Genomic DNA, 15,509 nt, shown 5'->3' with positions numbered 1-15,509 from the left:
TCTTACTTTGTCTTTAGGAAGCACTTATTTAAGGTTTGCTAAAATTAAGATCAACAAATTAAGGGGGGAAACCCAGAGAGACACGGATAATGTGGGTTTACTTGTTACGCACGCCAAAGTAAATAGCACCAAGGACTGCAAGGGAGGGGAAAGGAGGATAATAGCACTTCAGGTCTCTGTGTTACAGCCCTCTGTATTAGTCAAGGTGCAACTCTTTCCATACCCACCCCAAATATTTTCTGCTAGTACAGCGAGTGCACAGTTACTGTCTATTAGGACTAAAACAGATAATGACCCATAAGTTTAAGGATCCTGGTTTTTTCTCTCTCTTTTACTTTGTATCTATAGTTACTTTGGGGCAGCTACTGCGGGTGGGGGGAGGCACTCTGGAATTGATCAGAACAGTAGAACTGGGGGAGAAAGGATTAATGCTACACCCAGAGCTGTTTCCTAGGCCTACCCTCCCCATAGCTGCTCTGAATCCCTGGCACTCCTTCTATTGTACCTTTTCTTTGCAGGGCTCATATCAGATCTAGAAAATTGTGTGTGAATATAATATAGATTCCTCTTGCCGTGCCATTGCTCTGATCAAAACATTAATTTCCCTGAAGGTAGCTTAATGGTTTCAAAAAGAAACTTGGGATATTGAATCCCAGATCTTATGCATCAAGCCTATTTTGGCCCAGAAAATACACGGTTATACAGTATATAAATGAAGATATGACATAGAAAGAGTCTAGGTGGATAAGCCAACGGCCCCTCATGGTCCAGCATCCTGTGGCTAAACAGATGCCCTTGGGAAGCTCACAAGCAAGATCTGAGTGCAGTAGCATTCTCTGCAATTGTGATTTTGAGCAAGTGCTATTCAATGGCATGCTGTCTCCAACAACTGAATATGTAGTTTTCCATTAGAAAACTACTTTACATTATTTCAGTTCATATAAAGTTATTTTTTTATCATTACTAGTTCTTCATAGTCAGGTTTTTGTGCAACGTATAGCCTTTTAGGTTGTTTATATGACTCCCTGTGACAATATAGACACTAAACCAAAATGAGGACAAAGACATGCATTTGGTGGATGTAAAATAATTGAACCCCAGAACCTTGCAACTATTGGAGTGGGGGTTAGACAATTGTGTTATATATACAATTGCTGTGATTAAGCTTTGGGGTACTGTTTTCACATGCTTACATTGCTACATTCCTCTGAACTTCATAGAAAAATCAGCCTGCTTGGTTTAGTATATTGCTGATTACGGTAATCGGAAAAATAATTGGTAATATGCTGCCTAATGGCTACACATCTTTTTTAAGAGGTGTGTACTTGCATTAGGAATTTTGGTGATAGTTCTCGGAATATTTTGTTTACACAGGGCAGACATTTTGATACACATATAGGCATCAAGCTGGACGGTCCAAGTATGAGACAAAGAGGAAATGTTATGCATCTACTTCTTCCCTCACCTTTGATTTCCCTCAGGGCAGTTTCCTAAGCTGTATCACAAAATAACATACATATTGAAATATAACTTCCATAGCATTTTTTCATGCTTCCATTTCCGTGCTCTGTTTACAACTGATGGAGTTAGTATTGTGTCTGTCTTGGACCATTTCCAGAAAGGCAGCTCTACCTGAAAGCAGGAAGGGTTGCACAGGTTGCAGTCTCCACTAGTTCTACAGTGGTCTTTGTCACATTTGTATACGGACAGGGGACCAGAACAGTTAAAAAAACCAAAAACAGTTTCCAGCTGCGCTGAATGGGCACTGAGAATTTTTTAAAAACAGGACTCACGTGAATATGTATTAAAGTTCTGAATGGCATCTGCATTGGGAGCTGGGGCAAAAAATGGAAGGGGAAGGGGAAGACCAGGAGCAGTTTTTTTACACACCGAGTAAGTACTTCGCTCTTCCTCAACATGACCATGTTTTTTTAAAGCTACTTTGTACACGCCAGCTTCACCTCTTGCTGGTAGGCACATTACATTTTAATTTTAACAAAAGGAAAAAAGGGAGAAACCACAGATACTCTAACCCCTGTAATTCATGCCAGCCTCAAATTAAAGCATTCTTTTTTCCTACCCTGTTATTCCAATTCATTTTGTTAGAAAAAGCTTAGGCACTCTGAGGTGTTCTATAATAGAAAATAAATTTGAAACCCATTCATTAATTGGTGATTAATATATATCAGGATTAGTTTAAGCAAGGGCCTACCTCCTGCCCAGTCAAGTATGTTCTGGTTAATATCCAATTATGTGCACCTTCGTACTTATTATGTCTTAATATTTTGGATATGATAATCAGAAACTTGAGAGTAATGCTAATGAGGAGCATAGAGTAGGAATTAGCCAGTGACATACTCAATGATCCTTACTTAGAAAGGTATTTTTTGTCTCTGTTCTGCATAATGGTAAGGCAGTATGTTACATAATTAATCTGTGAGAATCTCCTATCTTTTACCTACGCAAACATAATCTCTGTTTTAAAAAAAAGGCATGTCGATCATCTATATGGAACATTTGTACCATCACGTATGGAACAGGCAGTCCAAGCTTTGGTAGCAACTAACCATTTGCACTGGACTTAATTCGTAACAGTAGACATCAGGGGTGACCAGGATGGTGCCTCTCAGCAGTGGCATTACTGTGACTTACCTGGACAGTGCAGGGATGGGGCTACGCAGGTGCACCAGTGAAGCAAGACTAGCACTTCTGCGCAGCACTGGCCCCACACCATTCAGGTAAGCAGCAGCAATGCCCCTGCCAGGAGGGTGACTCCATGGCAAGACCCCACTGCACAGGCTGCTCCCAGTGTTCATAGATATTAATATATGGAAAATGTAGTGAATGAAACAGTCTTTAGTTGGCATCAAATCAAGAGTTTGCATTTTATTGGTTATGTACAGACAAGGAATGCTTCTGTATGTACAATAGTCATTATTTGCGATACTTGTATCTCACGTTTCCTCAAAGATACCTTAGATTAGTTCAGCCATAAGCTTTCTAGGTGGCTCAGACTTGCCACTTACTCTTGCTTAATGCCACAGGTACCACTCAAGCAAGTTATGCTGCACTTTCTGTGACAATAAGAGTTTCCAACCAACCAGTTTGAGCGGTTTGAATGTTTGGTTTCCACAAATATTAGGAGCTGTATGAGGGCTGCCGCCAACTTAATTTGGTAATGGCTGTGTAACACTCCCAAATATACCACATTGTCTGCAATGGTGGTAGCAATCCTCATCAGACTTCTTAAACTGTTATTTCTGTACTATACCACTTTGAATAATGGTTAGTGTTTACAACTGATAGTTCACCCTAACACATTATTGTCACTTTCCCCAGCTCTTTCAAAACATGTCTCAGCAAGAAAGGATTCTTAATTTTAGACCGCAAATTGAAAAATCTAGTTTGACTTCTTTCTTTCTTTCTTTCTTTCTTTCTTTCTTTCTTTCTTTCTTTCTTTCTTTCCTAACCCAAATGCAGTCATGGAGTTTGAAATTTGTGTGGATATAGTTGACTTTTCTGAAATGATGCATGCATTTTAGGCCTACCTCTTTTACCTTTGCTAAAATCTTTATCCATGACTTTTCCTAGCCTACTAAAATCTCCGTTATCAGAGCGTATTGTATGGCATGACCAGGATGAGGAAGTCTTAGTTGTACTTCTGGGTTTTATACTGAATCATTCTGTGGCCTTCAACAAGTCTCTTAGTTCTTAATTTTGCAAACAGGATAATACTTAACTCACATGGGGTTTTCCCAAGGAGCTGTAATTTAATGCAGGAAAAGTACTATGAATATAAATCAGTGCAATAATGGAATAAATACTAAATATTGATTTTGTTTAAATGGTTGAGCAATATTTTGTTCCTTAATCCACAGTTTGCTATATTTTCTTTGCTACATCCTTCCTGAAAGTCTGGAAATCTAAACCCAGACCCACATGTTTCTGGGTCAGCTGAATGAAACTGTAACACAGCAGGCAAGGCACATCAAAATTATCAGCCACGCTCATAACAGTCCGAAGATAGTACCATTTTGTGTGAGAAAGAGTGAGAGTGAGAAAGAGAGAGAGAACTAATGCAGATAGTTTAAATCTTCACATTTTCTTTTGAAGACAGTGAGAAGAAATTTAGCTCTTCTAAGAACTTAGTTTTCTGTTAGGATCAATGGCACTGCTGGTGTAAGAGCCATTTTCTCTGCAGTTCTGCTGTTTGGAAAAACTATTTTGTATGGAAACCACAAATTGTTATACCATATCCAAACACCCTACTCCACTTTCCTGTTAAGTGTTGTGCAAATGTGATTTGAGTTTTGTTTGACACATTATGTTTGTAATGTATCAAAGCATTGTTTCTTTATCTCATGGGTGAGTTTCACAAAACATCCACTTACAGTTGCACTTAGTTGAAATCTTTCTTTGCTTAAGAAAAGCCCTTTCTTACGCCATTGTCCTAGGTCAATGCCCACATTGGCGGCTGCTGCAAATCATGTAGCTTTAAATAGCAAACCCTGAATACCCCTCCCCCTTTATGTGCTTTGTTGTAATGAAGCAACATCAGTAAATTGCAGTGAAGGGTGATGGTTGCATGGGGATGACTACTACACCTTGGGGTCCCTTTGTACCAGATTATTTTTTTATTGTTGTTATTACTTCCCATCTCCTTTACTCTCCTGATGCCAAACTTGCTGTTGAACATCAGCGCAGCACAGGGGATCTTTAGAAATGTTGTGGACATTTTTTGTCTCTTATCTGCACACCAATCACAGTTTACTTCCAAACACTTGCTACCCTGGGTGGCTTTTGCTGTACTTTATTGATGCCACTTTAGCTTTGTTGGCCACATTCATAATGTTATTCATCATTTGTTGCTTAAAAGAAGTGCATTTCTGTCAAAACAACAGATAGGAGGTACAATATGACTTTGCTTTCTTTTGTGAGCTTCCCTCTGAGTTTGAGTTTTGAATAGGATTATTGGTTTGGAAGTGTTTCCTTATTCATCCTGTTGCTTTTTACAGTATAGGAAAACTTGGATTATAAATGCTTATTGAAAGGGAACCCAACCCGTTGCTTATGTTTTCTTCCTTCATTTTCAGACGGATACTACAGTGCCTTTTTAGATCTCTAGTCATTTAAAAAACAGGCAATAATATCAGCAAATGGCATTGTACTGAAGGATCTTTAGAAAACATTGGTTTTGTAAGATGTATATGTAGAAGATGTTTGTTTAGTTTGTATTCTTTTTCTGTGTAAGCAAAGTATGGCTTCTTTTAAAAAAAATATAGGATTCAAGTTTGTTCAAAAGCTGCACTGCATAACCTGGAAGCCCTGACTGCTAATTCCAAGTGGCATGGTTCACTGGTGAAGGAGGAAATGTATTCTGCATATGCTTGTAAACATCAGTTTTCCTTGATTGTCTTGATTTGAAGATTAAGCTCCATTCAAATGTTATTGAAGTGATACAGGATATTATCCAACTAAATTATTGTATGCACAGAACAGCTTCTGTGAGTGTAATGGAACTTTTGCACCTTCTCTTCTTTCCATATGCCACCAGATTTTTTGGGGGGTCCCCAATCCTTCAAAGCAGATTTAAGGGTGGGGTGCATGGGTCTGCAGGGAAAGGAGAGAAAGTGGGAGTTCTGTTGAGCTCACAAAAGTTGTTTGCATGCACAATGATTTAGTTGGATAAATGCACAGTTGCTACCAAAAAGGATTTGTATGCAGTTGCAGCTATTTTCACTGCAACTAATCTGGGTTGATTTGACTGAACTATATGAGAGGTGATCTACCCATTGAGACAGAAGTGTAGAGTATTGACCATGAGATAGTGATTTTGGAGATAACACTGTTGCTGCATGACTTGGGTCTTACTAAAACACTATTTAAATTAAGCACTAACGTTTATGGATATGTAATAAACTTATCCCAACTTGTACAGTAGATTATCTACAGTATACATGAGTGACCACAACAAATGCACTTGGCAGATGAAATGTGAATGGCCCTAGTCTATATCCCATAGACCAAGTATGAAGAATCTATGACCCTCTGGTTGTTGTTGGATTCCAACTCCTATCTGCCCCTGACAATATGGTTGTTCAGGAATGATGGGAGTTGTAGTTTAACATATAGAGACCTATAGATTATTCACCCCTACCATAGACATTTTGAGGCTGGAGAAATTAGACCCTTGTTTGCCTTAATTTATACTATTTTATACAAAGTTTTAAAGGTGCCATACAACGGTTGCCAGTTGGCTTTCATGGGAATTTTGAGCTAGCATTTTGAAATTATACGTAGTGAGACACACACAATTTTTAAATAGACAATTTTATATTGTTGTAAACTGTATAAATATACAGTAAAGCAGTATATAATAAATATACAATAAAGCAGTATATAAATTTTGTTAAACAGGATAAAAACAAATCTGATTTGCCCTGTGAGCAGCTCTAGAAAGATTAGCCCTGGTGCACAACTTTCATAGGACAATTGAATTTGTGCAGCTGTGGACTCTCTAATGTATTTTTTGATCAGAGCTTGTGCTCTGAAGCAACTGGCAAATTTCCAGTGACTTTATTGCTTCATGTTATTCCCCAGTGTATAGCTGGTCTCCAAAACCTACGAATTGAATCCAGTGATTAGCGGGAAAGTCCACTTTGGCCAGGCCCCGTCAACAGACTTCTCTTTGGATCCAAGCTTATAGCAGCTGTAGTCACTTTGTGACTCACAAGCCATTCTTATACAACCAACAAGGCAGCATACTAAATGCATCTGACAGGAGCTGCTAAAAGGCCTTCTTCCACTGTATTTTCAATAGCTATAATAGTTTGGGGTTAATAGTTTGGGGCTGTTGAAGCATATTAAAGTACATTTGAGTAAGTAATAGATTGCCATGACATCTTTTCCAGAGGTCCGTTCACCTAATTTGCCTTAATTTTCTGTTGGTGGACCAATGCGTGACTATTGCAGGTAGCCACAAATCTGCTTCCTAAATTTAAAAATGGGACAAAGCCAAGGGAATTATAGTCTTTGTGAGTGTTTCTCAAACTGGGGACCACCTGTGGTTCTCAGTGTTCTTTCCAGTGGGCACAGGCCATTCCCCTGTTATGTTATAGCTTTTTGGTTCTCCTGGACCAATCAATGGCAGCAACAGCAACTCGCAAAAGTGCATGTGGGAGGAGGAGTTGGTTGGAGAGCAAGGCAAGAGCGGAGCTGTACCATGCAAAGTCTGAGGGGAGGAAAGGATGTAGAGGAATCCAATTGTGTATGAGGCAAGGAGGAGAAAGAACAGGAAGCAGGGAAGTGAGAAGGGCGGATAGATTTTCTGGAGAGGAAATGGAGAAGCAGTTGTGGCCCATCCTCAACACACATCCCCACATCTCAGCCTTCCCTCTCATACTACCCGGTCTCCTACCTCTTGCTGAGGCCTGAAGCCTCTTCTCCCTTTGCTGAGGGGAAAGGACTAGAGGAGGCATCACAAGAAATTAGAAAGAGAGAGAAAAAGGTTTATATTTTTATGAACCACATAAACTACCAATTGAGGGGAAGGGGATAAGAGAGTGAAGGAAAGGGTGAGTATGAAAAGGAGCACCAAGGAACGAAATTGGCAGTATGAATGAGAGGAAAGGGGTGCAAAGTAAGTATGAAAGTAGCATACGAAAAGGCATGATAGGAGATGAGTAAAGATATGTTAGACAGAAGGAAGGAAATATTAAATGAAGAAGTATGTTCCACTCAAGCCTCAAGATTAGCAAATCGTGTATGCAATGGGAAGGCAGAGTCACAATACCTACAAAGCCAATGTCTGCGTTTAGCTAGAGGAAAATTGAACTCTGGAACTCCTTACCACAAGGAAATTGCTGTGGCAAACAATTTAGTAGTTTCCCAAAAAGGATAAATTATCAGAAAACAATGTCAGTAAATGTCAACCAGTTATGTCAAACTCTGCCTCCACCCACAATTTCGTGGGCTGGCTCTCTCCTGTGCTGCCATTTATGACTGGTGAACCTCAGTGATTTTCAGGCCTCTCCAGTGATCTGTCTGTTGCCTAACATAGTACTAATGACACAGATGCATAATTTGTGCACAGACTCTCAAAAGTAAAGTAATACAGAGGTATGATTTTATGCAGGATACAGGCAACATCTTAGAAGGACAGTATCCCTTTATCAAGTTTCTCCCCCTCATTGAACTTATCATGCTGTCATCTTTTCTGGTTAGACATTTTCTGCATTAACATGGCAGAAGCAAATTTGTACTTGAGCAGTAATCTGAATTTTATCATGCTCTTCTGAACCATACTAGATTTCCCAATTGCAACTCAGCTGTTTTCTGCCTTTTCTTTCTGTCCTCCGTGAGGAAGTGTAGAATTTAAACAAAAAATGAGGAATAAGAGCTGACAGAGAACCTTAAATAAGCTATCATGTCTGAAGCCACTTCACCAGTGACGCCAGTTCCATAGTGTTTTGTCATGCACACTTCCGATTATGGGCTAGAGAGCATTGATTTTTAGCTGTCATTTCTAGCACACCCACTGTAGAATTGAAATTTAAACCTTAATCCACTCTTTAATGCAATTAATTTTTAATGCGCAGTAATAGTAATTGAAATAGCCTGAATTTAGTAAGACACCACAAGACATTTTCAAAAGCAGGAGTCTCCACTGAGGACTGGAAGGACAGATAATCATTGTTACAATGTTTACAGAATAAATGCACACTCCGCAGGCTATCTAGTGGAGATTTCCCCCTTTTTTTATTAGTTGCTATCTCTTTGTGGGCTGAATGACTTCTTTTTTTTCCAGTCAGTGCTCACAGTATATCATCATAAGCCATGTTGTTAGAAGGATTTTAACAAAATTATTATTTTACTAGAAAAATGTTGTTCTATCTAATCTCTGTATGTATTTTTATCATGCTTTTCATTGCCCTGTCTGGTTATCAACTGCATTTTGATGTGTGTAGAATTTTCCCCTCTAAAAGGGTCAGACATACAGTTTCTGTGTATTAATAACCAAGATGAATTGCCCTGTACTTGGCTCCTTTTTCTTTTCTCCCACTCAATTTACCGTTTATTATGTCTATAGCATATTTTGTGTTGTTTAGGGAGTTCAGTTTATCAATGTGAGGCTTCTGTAAGCACATTAATACAGACTTTGTTCAATTAACAAAATAGATGTACAGTCATGTTTATAATAAAGAGAAGGTGTTTAAGCACATTTATCTTTCCAGCAAGGAGTACTTTTCAGAATGCATCAGTTGTGATGATGAATGAGCTTCTGCAATATTCAAAGTGAGCACCAGTGTTACATAGGGAGGGGGAATGGTCAGCCTGGTATATCACCACCCTTGCATGGCTTCCGCATTACAGAATCTAGTAAGCCAACTGTAGTGTTAAATATTATGAAAGGTTTCATTAAAGCCTTGCCATACATGCAAATAAGATGTTAAAGGTGTGTTGGCTTCACATAAGTAAAAACTGTTTGTCAGTTTTTGCAGCTGTTTGGTAACAGCATTTATACTTAATATTTTCTAGCAAGGCATGACTGCGAGCAGTCAGCAGACGCCCACAAAACATCTAAGTCAATTCCATTTTGTTTGGATTAAAGGCTCAAACGGTCACTGATTTTTATCAGTCTTAAAAGAAAGAGGTGTTGAATCTTTTTTTGCACAGAATACTTAAATGCTATTGTAGCATTTTTGCATTAAGTCATGCAGGGCAATTTGAAAAATAGTAGTACAAGCTGGATGTGGTAGAAGGGTAAAGAAAAATTGCTACTCTTACCAAGGATTAATACATTAAATGCAGATCTTAACACTGCGAGGGTCTTTATCACTTAACATTTGAGATTTAATGGAATAGATTTTGGGTGATGTTATTAACCATCCTTTTAAATATTTGATCCTGTGCTTTTTGCTGCAAACCTTTATAATAATTAGTCCTCATTTAGAGCATGGTGATTTTTATAAACTGAATTAAGGGCAAGGGCTAATCTACCTTCTGCACTGTGGGCACATAGTATAGAAACTGCTTTTCGGGGTGAATGAAAGATTACCAGAGAGTAAGATTACACCTTTCCCCAGAAGAGTATCATATTAATTTTTAATTTGATGCTTGGAAACTAAAGTAACTAACTAAGATTGAATGTAGCATAAGCTTGAAAGAAAACATACACATAGATCACCTAAAACAAGCTTAGGGGCAAGCCTACTAAGCTTTAACTTGCTGCCAACCTGTCAATCATCTGACATCACAATGACCCATTAAAAAGAATCAATCTATGTTGGGAAAGGCCTGCAAGGCACCAACAATCAGCTGGTGTGCCTGGTCTTGCTGTTTGAGCAGCGAGGGCACATCGGCCAAGCCAGGCCCACCTGATGTACACCTGATGCAATATATATATGGGCAGGTAACGGCTCAGCCTAAACACTTCGCAAACCGTGACAGCTGAGGAGCAAGTCTCAAAGAGCATTATGTATGGGTCATAACAAGACTCAATGAAGCCCCTTGCACAGCACTTCAAAAGAGCTGACAATTAGCTTACCACAGGAGTTTGCAGGCAGTGGCGCTCAGCAGTGCCCTCTTTCAGCTGAGCCATGAATTTACATGTCCCACACTTAATGTCGTATATGGTGGGTTGGTGAGTATGTCTTGGCCAAAATGGGGGGGGGGGGGAATGAGGATATTTGACAGGCCTAATTAGGCGCACAGACCAGAGGCACCCCATGCCTGAACTGAACCATAGTTTAGTATAACTATACTCCCTTCTCCTGTGCCACATGGAAGAGGAACTTGAGAACTTGCTTTCCATAGTTTGCTGTGTCAGCCAGATCAAGAACTGGGGTTAATCTTATTGTGGTTAATTTAAACAAGCTAGCTGCAGTAAAGCTCCACTGAACAGCATATGGATCATGGAAAATATGCAGCAAAACCATTTTTCTTCACTGCCCTCACAGCCACGGTTTGGGCTTGATAATTTGCACACACTAGTGTTCAGGTGCATTTGTCTGGAGTTTCCCTCTATTTTAGGTTCTAGCCATCTCTGTCCATACAACACTGCAAACAGTTAAGGAAAAGCAGAGGTGAAAATTTATTAATTCCTTCTTGCAGCTTTGTGGATAGAGGAGATGGGAAAGGGCAGGAGAAGTATGAGCCCAAGGCTCACTTCAGTTTTTTCTGGTCATACATATTTAGGTGAAGGTGGTTAAAGTCTAAAAACACCCTAACACCAGAGACCCAATTAAATTGTTTGGCAATTCTTTGTGGTGATGAGCACCTGACAATGGCTTTTTAAAAATGTTGGTGGATTGGTTCACCATATGATTAACAGTTATTAACCATAATGGCTCAAAATGGAACCTCTAAATTAGCCGTAATATACTTTGGTTACGAGATTTGAGGGAGAAACTGCAAAGGACACCCATCTCATTTATGACTTGTTTGTGTTGCAAGTTTCCTCTTGGCATCTACCTCACCATTAGTGGACTTTTGAAATAGAATCATAGAACTGTGGAGTTGAAAGGGACTCCAGCGGTCATTTAGTCCAACTCCCTTCAATGCATGAACCACAACTGAAGATGTCCATCCAATCTCTGTTTAAAGACCTCCAATGCAGAAGAGTCCACCATCTTCTGAAGAGTAGATTGTGACCTAGATGGACTTTTGACCTTCTACAGTAAGGAAGTTCTCATGTGCTTATGTTTTGAAATCCATACAAGTTTATATCTGGAGACATAAGACCTATAAAGATGTTAGATTGTCCTTTTTAAAAATGGAATCTTACTCTCATGTTAAGTTTTGCACACATTTTAATTCTTCCATTTCTGCATAGCACTCTCACAGACCTTCCAATGTTCTCCATGTGGCTGTTCAAACAATGTATAAACTCTGATGTTCTTGACCCTTGCAAACAGCTTGGTTATAAGTAGTAAGCTGGTGTTAAAGTCCTCTACTGTAGGATCTGAAGAGACCAAAAAAAGGAAGACACCTTAAGTCTTCAGTTAAGATCTCATTCAATGTGATTTACAGTTTATTATTGCCTATCACTAATGATTATTTCAGACACTCCAGGCTCTTGCTTATTAGCAGACTGGTCATGGTGCAGTATCCTTCATAATTCATATCTTTTAAGAAATAAATTCTCGTTGCTGCTTTACATGGGGAGTGAATGTGGTTGTACACATGCACAGCTCCAAAAAAGATAACAGATTGATGGAGTGTATAACTATATATATATCAATGCTCACATAGGTATATAGGTGATGAGATATTTATTATGCATAGCTTGATGTGTATTGACCTCAGGTTATATGAGTAGAAAATCCCATTTTCCAGCTTGTTTCAAATATAGTAAAAAATGCTGCTTCAGTTGCTTTATGCTACTCACATTGGGAAAGGTGCTTATACTGTGATAATTATCATCAAGGAATATTAATGCGTTCAGCATTTGTAACCCAAAAACTCATTATAGCTTAAGCTGTGCATCATCTGTGAAGAGAGAACTTTGCCAGAATTCGCTCTTCACAGGGGTTGCCTCCTGCTTGCAGTGGAGTGGTCAGAGTATTGTAAGAGGTCACTTAGGCTATTTTTGAAAGCTGAAGTTTTGCAATTTTTGATTCACTACCTTCTGTCCAAATAGCTTAGCATTCTTCCTACGAATTTGCTCTTTTTAATTGAAAGCCTGGTGAAGTGCACAAGGCTAAAAGGTGTATATATAATTACATGCATAAGGCTAAAGTATAGGTGTCAATGTTGCACATCCAAGGTCATGGGGATTTCAAGGTGCATTCTCCTGCTAATGTGCATGGAATGACTAAGAATATTTAGCACAGGTAGAAATGGGGATGGGTGGATTTTGCCATCTAACGTCTAGCATTTGCTGGAGAAAGTACACCCTTCTTTTAGCTACATAGTGTTTTGCCTGCATCATTTTCATACTCTGAGTTCATGCATATTCATGGATGTTGGGTATAACAGCAACTAGATTTCCTCTGCTCCGTGTGAGCATACCTGGTTTCAAATATTATGTTCCAGAAGACTCATTTCTAAAAGTCTAGTGTTAATTCCCCTTTTGCCCTAGTTACCCCCACTCTAAAATTTGTCAGAAAGAACAATTTTTTAGGGTTTTTAAAATATTTATATCTATCTTAGTTTTAGTATCTATGTTCAGTCTGAAGGAGGACAGTGAAGATCTGTTTTAATATCATGATCAAATAGACTAAGTTTTCTTTAAAATAAATGGGCACTTGTTATTTTGGAAAATTTGGGGTAATCTTTCCATAATTTAAAGAACATTTTACACTGACAGGCCCTCATTATTTTGTTTCTCCCAACACACATAGAAACACACACAGTCTAATTTTGTTATTTTCTCCTTGTATTGAGATGCTGCATGTCTCTTGCTACTAATAACATTGCCCTTTATCTCTTGATGGGGCTTACTATATGCTGGGAAAAGGAAACTAATACTCTGTTCTCTCAAATTATTTTGCTTTTGTAGACCATTCTTGTTTCTAAGGTCATGCAGTATGAACCTGGCCTAGCTCCTGGGAGGACTAAAAAAAATCTGCTTCATAACTTTCTTTGGCCCTCAAAGAAAAGAACACAAAAAAGACACAAGCTTAGTTCAGATCAGCAAAATAACCAAATTAATCATCAGGGTAGCTTGCTATTGATAAGCTTTTCGAAGCAGTTATAGTCTAATTAAGATTGCAATCATAAACTGACTTTCTAGGAAGTAAGACCTATTGAATACAGAAGGACTTACTTCTGAGAAGACATTTGAAATTTCAATCCGAAATATACTTAAATAGAAGTAAGTTCCACTTAAAGCAGTGGCACTTGCTTCCAAATAAACACAATTAGAATTAGATTTTAGCTGTAAGGTCAGTTGCACTATCTAGTAATATTAAAACATGATTCAGATATCCAGTGCATTTTTTAAAAAAGCATATACCAAAATATATGCAATGGCACTAATATGTATACATGTAGAAGGGTAGGCAAATATTAGTTTAGTTTGTTAACTGGGTATTAATGCTGCTGCTGATTAAACTGAAACAGACCAAATCTAAACCATCACTATATCTGTGTCTTCACACAAACCCTGTCCAAAAAACCCCCACTTAAATAGAAGTGCAGGTGTTGATGAGATTATCCCCACTAAATATAGCATCTGCATATGGCTCTAGAATACTCCTGTCAGTACCTTTAATGCTGAGACTACTGGTAGGAATTAGAAAGAATGCATATTTGCAACACATGGGTATAGAATCTTTATGAATGTTGAGTAACGTAGTGCCAGTTTCCTCCAACAGATAACTTTTTCAAGTCATAAGCACACTTTCTATTTTTATTTTGTATCATAGTTCTACTTAGATACTTTCAAAATGAATGTTTGCTCTTTGCCAGAGATAAGGAACATACTGTATTTTTCTGTTTGAACTCAAATGCAACAAGCTTCTTTGCAGTGTTATTATTTATTTGTGTTCTGTATCCAAAGCCCTTGGAATTATTAAGATAAAGGATAAAACTATAGTGGTGGAAATAAGCAATGAATGGAAGTTACTTATTCTGAGGTCCTATAACTTCTAGAACAAGACGTGTAATGCTGAAAAGACCTTGTAATTTAATTAGGGTTTGGTTTTTTTTTACTAGAGTTACTCAAATCTGTTACCCAGTTTATCAGTTTCATTCATCTGCTTTGGCATTATCTCAGCCTCATTGGACCTAATATTTGTCTAAATTAAGGAATAGTTTTTTTCTTTACCCTATATAATTTATGTTGATCAAAAGTTAAATTTCAAACAACTATTCATTCTGATACAACCAGCATAGGAAGGGAATGTTTGTGTTTGAGTCAGGTCCACTCCAGCCTGACTCTGGGTATCTTTATTTTTTTAAAAAAAGAAAAACAGTGTATTTTACCAACTCTTAATCACTTGGATTTTCAAAAGTGAACATCTGAATGATAGATCAGCTATTAGCTTGAGATGCCATGGAATAACCCATAATTCATCTACTCCAAAAACTTGGATGTATATGTGACCAAAACTAAGGAGCTTATATTGTAGCAGGATGTTAGAAAGAGAGAGATTGGAATGGTAGTGTTTTTGGCTGAGCTCCCTTTTCAGATGTAATTGCTGCTTCATTAGAACTTGGAACTGTTCCTATGGCTAAATTTAATCAAATGGTTTAGAATAGTAAGCTGTTATCATCAAAATTCCAGTACAGCTTTGGATCCTACATCCCTTCCAGTAATTTATTTTCTGCAAAACCAAATGTTACATACTACTAAATGTGAATTTTGGAATTATTCTTATTTGCTGATGTTGTATGAATTTTTTGGATCTGTAATAGCCCCCCAGTTTCCAGGTTCAGAACACATTCTCAGTTTTAAGTCACAAGTACCTGAGCATGTTTCTTTATAAATTAGACAAATGACATCAATTTAGAATTTCAGTAACAATGTCAAAATGAAAATGAAAAAATGGAATAATATCTGAAAG

General features: G+C 38.1%; 1 protein-coding gene and 1 long non-coding RNA gene across 24 annotated transcripts in view; both read left to right on the top strand.

Moving 5' to 3' along the window:
- Positions 1 to 15,509, top strand: part of ZNF521 (zinc finger protein 521) — a 283,782-nt gene that overhangs the window by 152,474 nt on the left and 115,799 nt on the right. The gene's annotated exons all lie outside the window — the stretch shown is intronic.
- LOC310766695 lies at positions 12 to 14,915 on the top strand. The gene is made up of 2 exons (XR_014550367.1): positions 12 to 10,411; positions 10,495 to 14,915. It is a non-coding gene; the product is annotated as an uncharacterized lncRNA (long non-coding RNA).

This window comes from Podarcis filfolensis, assembly GCF_964270895.1.
Source record: "Podarcis filfolensis genome assembly, chromosome: 7".
NCBI classification, from domain to species: domain Eukaryota; kingdom Metazoa; phylum Chordata; class Lepidosauria; order Squamata; family Lacertidae; genus Podarcis; species Podarcis filfolensis.
Note: the sequence above shows the minus strand (reverse complement) of the source record. Positions and strands in the feature narration are given on the sequence as shown.